General features: G+C 44.8%; 1 pseudogene; it reads right to left on the bottom strand.

Moving 5' to 3' along the window:
• Positions 1-8,377: 8,377 nt before the first annotated feature.
• LOC116467747 (U2 spliceosomal RNA) lies at positions 8,378-8,513 on the bottom strand (annotated as a pseudogene).
• Positions 8,514-9,240: the final 727 nt, after the last annotated feature.

Below are 9,240 nucleotides of genomic sequence, written 5' to 3'. Positions count from 1 at the left end.
CAATCTGCTACGCTTATGAAATAATAGGCTCAAAATCACTTGGAAGAGCAGGAAGTCTTTACTGCAAAGAAAGAAGCAAAGGGCAGAAAATCAGCTTAATTCCACAATCCCAAGGAACGCACTGAGAATGTATTTCTCTGCGTAATCCAGTCATTTCTCAGGCTCATGTAATGGTGTTTTGGGTGTAGTAGGAACCAGAATTTGAATGACCAGATGAACGAATTAGATGAGAATCCTGTCTCTGGTTGTCTATTTGCAGCCTCTAAGAAGTGAAGTCTCCTGACTCATCCACATTTGAGTTTGGACATATGCTACTGGGACTAATGAATTTAGACAGCTTGGATGGTGGTCCAGTTTCGGAGACCGCCATGATGGGGGATGGTGTCTTGCATGGTAAACAAGATGTCTGACAGCATAAACAGCACAGGGAGAAGGAGCTCTGGGTACTGTATAATGAATACTGGAAACTACCCTACCTCACACCGGCATATGTGTTTTCTGGAAAGTCATACCTGTCAATTGAAGGGGAGACATCTCTAAACTCGAATGCTTCTGGGGCCTAAGCAGCTTTGCTGTGTGACCCCTCTAAGTGAGTGTGATGCGGAGAGCATGTCATTCATTCCTTCCAGTTGATGATAGGACTTGCTGGCCACCAGCAGCTGGTGTCAGGAGAGATTTGGGCCTCTGGAGGATGGTGGATTTTCAGCTCCAGCAGCACCAGCAAGGAAACAGCGCAGTTTCAGTGCAAAGAGCTGCAAAATCCCAGCCTTCCTAGTCTCATGGCACCTGGGTCTCTTTCACAGATACACGCAATCAGTCTTGGAGGTGGAACTGGCCTCCAGAAGTGTCGACCAGTTGTCATCCTCACTGGCAGACTACTGGAGTGTTTATTTCTCTTCTGCTTTTGCCAGCTCTGGACATTCTCACGAAAAAATAAAACAACAAATCCTGCATGGCTTTAAGAAGTCTCTTTATGCATGCATACATAGAAGCCGAAGGGTCCCGAAGCCATTCTGATTGGGCAACAATTTGAAAGACAAATGATGACAGCCACATTATGGGGCATGGCCAACCGACTGCCATCCTGCTTGAGAGGGTCGAGCCAGCTGCACGCATTTTAATGTTCACTCGGGAGAACGCTCCTCTCTTCCTCTTCAATTACCCAGCATGGTTACGTGGTGCTTTTCACTCACCAAGGCCTGGAGGTTAATTACTCTACACGGCGCCTTTTACCAGCAGGAGGTGTGCCTTGGCAGTCCTCAGCCCTGCACGTGGCCTGCCCAGATGGGTGGCACGTCCCGCCCTCGCTGGCTGCTGGGTTTCAGTTTGTTTTTGTTTATGTTGGCTCCATTTCAACAGAGCCTACAGATGTGGTCAAACTGGAAAGGGGGTGGGGGACTAGAAGCAAAGGGGGCAAATAAAGGCGCCAATCATTTCTGATATCATCTGATCTGACCATAACTTTTTGAAGGGGGCAGTGAGAAAAGCCAGGCTTGGTCTGGGCCTCTGCTGCTTTCTATTTTCAGTCTTGTCTCTATCCCACCCAGAGAGTGGGAAGCCCAGGCCCTGGGGTTCACCTTAAAGAGCCTGCGCAGAGCTTGCTCGAAGCAGCTCTGATTTCCAGGCCACAGGCAGGAACGGCTTGGTTCATTGGCCTCGTCGCCTCTTGGGACTCCATGGGACTGACTTGGTCCTAATGAGAGCTGGCAGACAGAGAGGGAGCAGGGTTGACAGAGAGCTGACTGCCCCTCCCCAGGCAGACTTTTCACCTGGCAGGTAAAAACCATCCCAATTAGCTGCCACAGCAAGGCTGAGCCTGGAGCTCACAGCCCATCCTGTCACCTGCCTTCCCTGGTGGCGGAAGCAGAAGCAAGACTGGGGGGCATGGCGGGTGGGTGGGGGGCTGTAGGCAGTGGGTGCGTGGGAGGACCCAGTTCCCGGAAGAGGCTGCACTTCCTCTGGGGTTTCCACAAAGCCCAGGGGATCTCTTCTGGGACAAACCCTTGCCCCAGCAGGCTTGGGGAGGGGCAATGAAAGAGTTAAGGCCCCCACTTCTTCACCCACCTTCCTGCTCCCCTATGAATGTTCCAGAGGCCCCCCCTTCCTTGTGGGGCTCCTGCGGCTTCCACAGGGAGCCAGGCAGGGCCCTGCCCCTGGCTACATCTGCCAAATGCAAATAGTTGCTAAAGTTATTTAGTGTGTCCTCACGGCTCCTTTTTGTCACTGGTGTTCCCTAGGCAACCGCTGCTGGAATGCAGTCAACTTCTAGAGGTTCTTCACAGGCAGGAATAGAAAATGGCTCTCACTCACTTCTTGTTTGGGGGCTTCTCTGAGTGGGATCCTTACACTGGGAACTGGAGTCCTTGTTTTCTTATTTGAAAAGAGGACAGCGAGAGAAACCTGACCAAACTGCCCTCTAGAAGTGGAGGATGTGGAAATTCAGGGTCCCTTTGCTACTTTCTCTGGATGGAGGTGACCAGGGCTACAGAGAATGGCCTTCAACATGTTTATTTCCTTCTGCCAAGACCTTCCCACAGGAGCGAACTTCCCATAGAGCAAGAGAGTTTCTCTCTTCTTTCTAAAAATTATACAGATCAGTCAACTTTGTCTTAAAGCTGTATTTCTCATATAAGCAAAACATTTCTTATAAAAATTAGAAAATACAGATAAAGTATAAAAAAGGGAAAAATCCCTATACACATTTTCCATAATCCCATCTTCCAGAGATGATCACTATTAACGTTTTGATTACTTGCTTATATTTGTATGACAGTCTTATACAAAGTACCCCCAAACTCAGTGGTTTTACAGCGGTTCTCAAACATCTTTGGTCTCAGGACACTTTTACACTTATAAAGTCATTAAGGACCTAAAAGAACGTTTGCTAGGTCAGCTATATCTATCCATATTTACTGTATAGGAAATGAAAGCTGAGATAATTTTAGAATGAAGAATGCACACACATGTATTCTACTAACTATCACAGCAATAATGTTATTACACATCATATAACCTATGGGAAAGTCCACTGTACACTCTTGAGAGTGAAAAAGGCAGCTAACATGTTAGTAGTATTACCAAAAGAGTTGGGACTTCGCAGATCCTCTACTAGGGCCTCAGGGACTCTCCAGGAGTTCCCGGATCCCAGACCATGCTTTGAGAACTGCTGATTTAAAAACATTTAGAATTTACTATTGCTTATGAGACCTCTGGTCAGCTGGAGCGCTCTTCTGATCTTGACTGAGCTCACTGGTGTATCTATAATCAAGTGTGGCAGGTGGGTCGTTCTGCTGAACTTGGTGACTCCCTTATGTATTTGAGGGTTAGCTGGTTAGAGTCAGATCGAAGATGGCCTCAGCTGAGACTGCTAAGCTCTCCTCCATGGGGTCTCTCATCCTCCAGTAGGCTAGGCTGGGTTTGTGCACATGTCAATGTCAAGATTTTTGAGAGCTGGAACAAGAGCAAGAGCGAGAAGGCAAGGTGGGTGGGGAGGGGGAAGAGAGAGAGAGAGAGAGAGTGGAGGAGTGCTCACAGCTTCTTGAGGTCTAAGGACAGGAGCACTGACTGTCAATTTCTCTATATTCTATTGACCAAAGTGACTCACATGGCCAGGAGGTGCAAAATAGACTCTACCTCTTTTTGGGAATTGTGGCAAAGTCACATTATAATGGGCATGGATAGGGGGAGGGGAATAATTGTGGCTATTTTTGCAGTCTACCACATACCTTATGTTTGCTTAATGGCTGCATTATTTTCCATTGAATGGACATGCTATAATTTATTCAGTCCTGATTGCTGGATATCAAGGTTGATTTTAATTTTCTCCTAATATGAATGAGGCTAGAATGAGCATTCTTGTGCATGAATTCCTAGAAGGGAAATTGTAGCAATAAAAGGTATGAACTCTGTTAAAGTTCTCCATCCATTCTACAAAATCTCTGTCCAGAGAGCCCACACTAGTTTATGTTCTCACCAGCAAAGGAGGAGACTGCCTGTTGAGAGACTGATTTCTGCAAGTGTGTGTGTGTGAGATCAATCACTTGTTAAAAACTGCTCTTTATGCCAAGTGTAGACAAGGCCTGTGGTCCTCAGTAATTAATTCTGTGGAGTGAAGAGCTACTCTTCAGCCTCCTTCGCAGAAATGGCCACAGCTTGAAGAGACTGCTGGGGAGGAGGCTTGTTGGTAGACTGCTGGTTCTGAGTCCATCTATGGGCATCGCTTTCCTTTCTAGCCCCTCACTGGTCTTAAATAGTTATTTGTTAGAGATTCAATATGTATCTCTTCCCAAGAGAACAAGAACTATCTCTTTTTTTCTTAAAAAATAAAAAAAGATAATCAAGAGTGCTGGAAATGGGGGACTGAACTCAGGAATGGAGTCCTTAGCCCTTGGGGAAACAGTTTGACCTTGGTTGTGTGGTGGTGAGGCTCTGTATACAGGCCAGTTGACTGAGGGCAAAATCCACAAATCTGAAGTTATCCCTGTGTGCCTTACCCACTGATATGGTTTGGCTGTGTTCCCACCCAAATCTCATCTTGAATTGTAGCTCCTATAATCCCCACGTGTCATGGGAGGGACCTGGTGAGAGGTAATTGAATCACAGCGGGGGTCTTTCCCATGCTGTTCTTATGTTAGTGAACAAGTCACATGAGATCTGATGGTTTTATAAGGGGGAGTTCCCCTACACAAGTTCTCTTGCCCGCCGCCTTGTAAGACATGACTTTGCTCCTTGTTTGCCTTCCGCCATGACTGTGAAGCCTCCCCAGCCATATGAAACTGTGAATCAATTAAATATCTTTCCTTTATAAATTACCCAGTCTCTAGTATCATCATAAGCAATACGAGAACAGACTAATACACCCACTCTTCCCACTATTCCACCCCATGATTCCTAGTGTCCACAAGTCAACAAACTGCTTAGTCCACATGGCCCTGTATGATGTTTTGCTTTATTTCTTACCCGTATATATTCTTGGCCCTATGGTGCTTCAAGCCCCTGCTCACTAGTTTCCAGAAGAAACCCTATTGAATAGTTTTCACTTGGCACCTCTGCTTCTGCTGTTCCCTCAGGCAGAATTCCTATTCCAACCCTCTCTTTTTTTCCATTCTTCATCCAGCTAATTAATAAGCATCCTTCAAAACGCAGCCAAAGGAACTCCAAACATTCACCTGTGAGGGTGTGTTGAGACTCCCCGTCCCTGAAATGACACATCTAGTAACAGCAACTCTGGAGGAGATGTAGGAGCCCTGGTTCTCGCTTTATCCTAGCTGTGTGACATTTAGCAAGGCAAGTGACCTCTCTGTGCTCCAGTTTTTCTTTTCTCTAACATGAAAATGACCTTAGACTCATGTTTCATTTCCAGTTATTGCATTAATAGAAGCATGTGCCATTATAATTGCTACAAATGCAAAACAAGGTTGTTTTTTTGTTGTTGTTGTTGTTGTTGTTGTTTTAAAGTGCTACCTTATGTTCCCTTGAAAAGCAGAGGGTAAGGTAAGGGCTTATATGCAGATAATTTCTTTTGAAGAAGTGATTTTTGGGAAAAGGTGTTGGTGGCTATGGGAGAGGGCAACAGGGATTGCAGTCCAATTTAGGTGCATTAATGAATGCGACACCAATGTGGGCATGGGTCCCTCTGAGGAGTAGTGCAGAATGCACCTCAGCATGCTCTACTCAAGACACAGAAGATGGAAATATTTTTCCCCACACAGGTTAAAGTTGCTCCTGCGGTTTGTACCCAAAGTGTTGCTGGGGTGGGGCAGCAAATGGCCAGGCAGGTCTCTAGGGCACCTACACTGCAGCAGAGAAGCCCTAAAGAAAGCAAGAAACACCTTGTGTGGATGAAGTGAAGCACCCTTGGGTTGCCACAGTTCTGGAGGGAACAAAGAAGTGGGCTGTAAGAGTGTGAGATGGTGCATAAAAGACGTCGGATCCAACGCTGAAGTCTACATTTGTCATCCCTGAATCCTGACCTCTAAGCACCATGCCTGGCGTGGAGCAGGCATTAATCCACACGGTAAATGTGGAATGGAGGGAAAAGTTCCTGTTGTATTTGTTCATGGCCCTCAGCCACTGGTTACAGTGGGGAGATGTTTATCTTCTGCCTTTTCTTATTCTATGGTGCTCATGTCTCTTTGGGGACTGGAAGGAGAAGGTGCTCTGCTTATGGAATGAGGTTGGTCAGGCTGACCTCAGTGAGGAGGTTGGGTTAGGTGCGGGCTTTTTCACTTGTATACTCCAGGCACCTTGCGGAAAAAGCTGCAGGGTTGGGTAGGGTGACCTGGGTGGATCAGGAAACATTTCTTCCTCCTTTCCCATCTCCCATCTTTCCTTTGTTCCTTGTGCTCCATTTACTCTGAACCTAATACCTGAGAATCACCTGAAATAGCAGGAACCAGCCTTTGCAAAGCATGGCATTTGGCAAAATATATTCCATGAAATTCCAGTTCTGTTCTCCTCCTACACATCAACCAGAGCGGTTCCGCTTTTGCCTCTTTTATATACTGAGATTGCATGTGTGTATCAGTTGGGAACTGGGTGCAAGCAATGGAAACCAACTTCTTTAACTAAAAAGAAAAGAAATCTATTGAAAGTGATATGCAAACCAGAGGTCTATGGCCAAAGAAGTTTGGGAAACAGGGAGTTGAGCAAAGTCCATAGGTCTATCTATTGGGGGACTTCTCAGGATCTTTAGTCTGCTAATACAAATCTCCAAGAGAGAAATACCTTTTGCAAAGTTTTCCAAATTCATTACCTCAATTCCAAGACGTGCTGATTGTAAGATGCAGCCACACTTTAATAATAGCCTTCCAGGGTTCAAACCAAAGAGGAACACTATCACATCAGGTGTGCAAATTGATTTTAAGAAGCAACCTGATTTCATAACTTTGTTTGTTTATTTGTTTTAAGGCAACATATGTAGAATACTTACTGTATGCCAGACACTATTTTAAGAGCTTTTATATAAAATGACTGACTTAATCCTGTCTTTTGAGGTGGATATGGGGCCAAGAGGGGCCTGAGAATGCGCTTCTCAGGTCTCTTACTGCAAGAGCATAATTGACCAAGGGCCCTGGTTGCTGCATTCTAAATCCACCTCCACATTGGGCAGGGGCCTTGCTTTCACAGGCTGCTCTCAGCCAATAACTGAGCACATCAGGAATACTGATGTATGTCCCTTCCAGGGAGATGCAGGGCTCCTTTGATGGTTGACTTTGACTCAAAAATTCCTCAAAACTTTGCTAAAACTTTCCTAGAACTGCACTGCAATATAAGGCTATTTCTACCCAATCTTTCTTCCTTCCCTTTCTTTTTTTGTAGGAATTAGGTCTACATTGAGGTTTCACAACTTTTCCAGCCTCCTCCTGCTTCTCCCCATACTCTTTCACTGGTGTTTCCCCAAACAAATTTCTTGCACATCTAATCTCATCTTGAACTAACACAGTTGGATCTTTTATTTCATTTCCAGTTTACAGATGGAAAGTTGAGGACCAGAATGGTTAAGTACCTTGCCCAAGATCAGATGGCTAGTAAGTGGCAGAGCTGTTAATCAAACCAAGGTAGTCAGATTTCAGAGGACTTGTTTTTATTCACTTCATGACAGAACCTTGCATTTACTATTAATACATGAAAAAGGAAGAAAGTGCATCTTAGGATCTAGAAAATTAGAGATTTTATTAAGGGACTCATTGTTTTTAAAACTTTTATTTTAGGCTCAGGTATACATGTGCAGGTTTGTAATATAGGTAAACTCGTGTCACAGAGGTTTGATGTACAGATTATTTCATCACCCAGGTACTAAGCCAATAGCTATTTTTTCTGATTCTCCCCTTCCTCCCACCCTCCACCCTCAAGTAGGCCCCAGTGTCTGTTGTTCCCCTCTTTGTGCTCATTGATTCTCATCATTTTGCTCCCACTTATAAGTGAGAACATGCAGTATTTGGTTTTCTGTTCCTGCATTACTATTGATAAGGATAACGGCCTCCAGCTCCATCCATGTCATGATCTCATTCCTTTTTATTGTATTGTATTCCATAGTGTATATATACCACATTTTCTTTATCCAGTCTGTTATTGATAGGCATTTAGGTTGATTCCATGTCTTTGCTATTGGGAATAGTACTGCCATGAACATATGCATGCACATATCTTTATGATGGAGTGATTTATATTCCTTTGGGTATATATCCAGCAAAGGGATTACTGGGTTGAATGGTAGTCCTGTTTTTAGGTCTTTGTGGAATTGCCACACTACTTTCTACAACGGTTGAAGTAATTGACACACCCACCAACGGTGTATAAGCATTCCCTTTTCTCCATAACCTCACCGGTATCTGTTATTTTTGACTTTTTAAAAGTAGCCATTCTGACTGGTGTGAGGTGGTACCTCATTATGGTTTTGATTTGCATTTCTCTAATGATCAGTGATATTGAGCTTTTTCTCATATGCTTGTTGGCCACATTGATAAGAACAGATATTACACTTGATCTTAGCCAAAAAGCTGTGAAGCAATGGGACTCATTTTTTTACAGAGCATCTTGCTGGTGTAGGATGCTGCGAGCTATGCCTCGGGAAATGCTGGCAGAGTGCTTTGAGATGTGTATCTGTCATTATGACCTGAAGGTGTCATGGTACCAGTATGCCTACATAGGCCAGCAGACTGGAAGAGCAGAGATGGGGAATGGGTCTGATGCCGTGAAGGAGCCCTCCAAGGCTGGCTGTCCTGCTGTTGCTGTTTATTGTGACCTGGGAGAAGTAAAGGAGAGACCACTTTATTCTCTTGATCTCTGCATGGCCCCTGAGCTTCACTGTGGTATCTCCTTGTCTCCCATATTCTGGCGAGGCAGCTACCATGGTGTAGTAGAAAGGCTGTTGCTCTGGGAATAGAACGCCATCAGTAAGCAGTGCTGAGATCTTGGCAAATCAGCAGACTTCTCTTGCTTTGCTTTCCTCACCTCTGCAAAGAGGATGGGATGAGACCAAGGGTTTCACACTAAGCTCTTTGAGGCCTTGGTGGCACTCTGGAGATAACGGGGAGGCTATTGTTAGGGGTATGATTCAAGGGAGGAGCTCCTGCCCACTCTTCCCCATTTCAATAGAGTATTTCTATTTTTTTCCATTTTAAATATTAGGGTTCTGTGAGTATCAGTAAGCATTATTGGTTGCTAGCTGTAGAAACAGACTTCCCTAGCCAGAGAAGGAAACTAATTAAAAGGACAGTAGAGGTAGAGAGAGTTATT

This window comes from Hylobates moloch, unplaced genomic scaffold (genome assembly GCF_009828535.3).
Source record: "Hylobates moloch isolate HMO894 unplaced genomic scaffold, HMol_V3 SCAFFOLD_4, whole genome shotgun sequence".
NCBI classification, from domain to species: domain Eukaryota; kingdom Metazoa; phylum Chordata; class Mammalia; order Primates; family Hylobatidae; genus Hylobates; species Hylobates moloch.
This window is presented reverse-complemented; position numbering and strand designations above follow the sequence as displayed.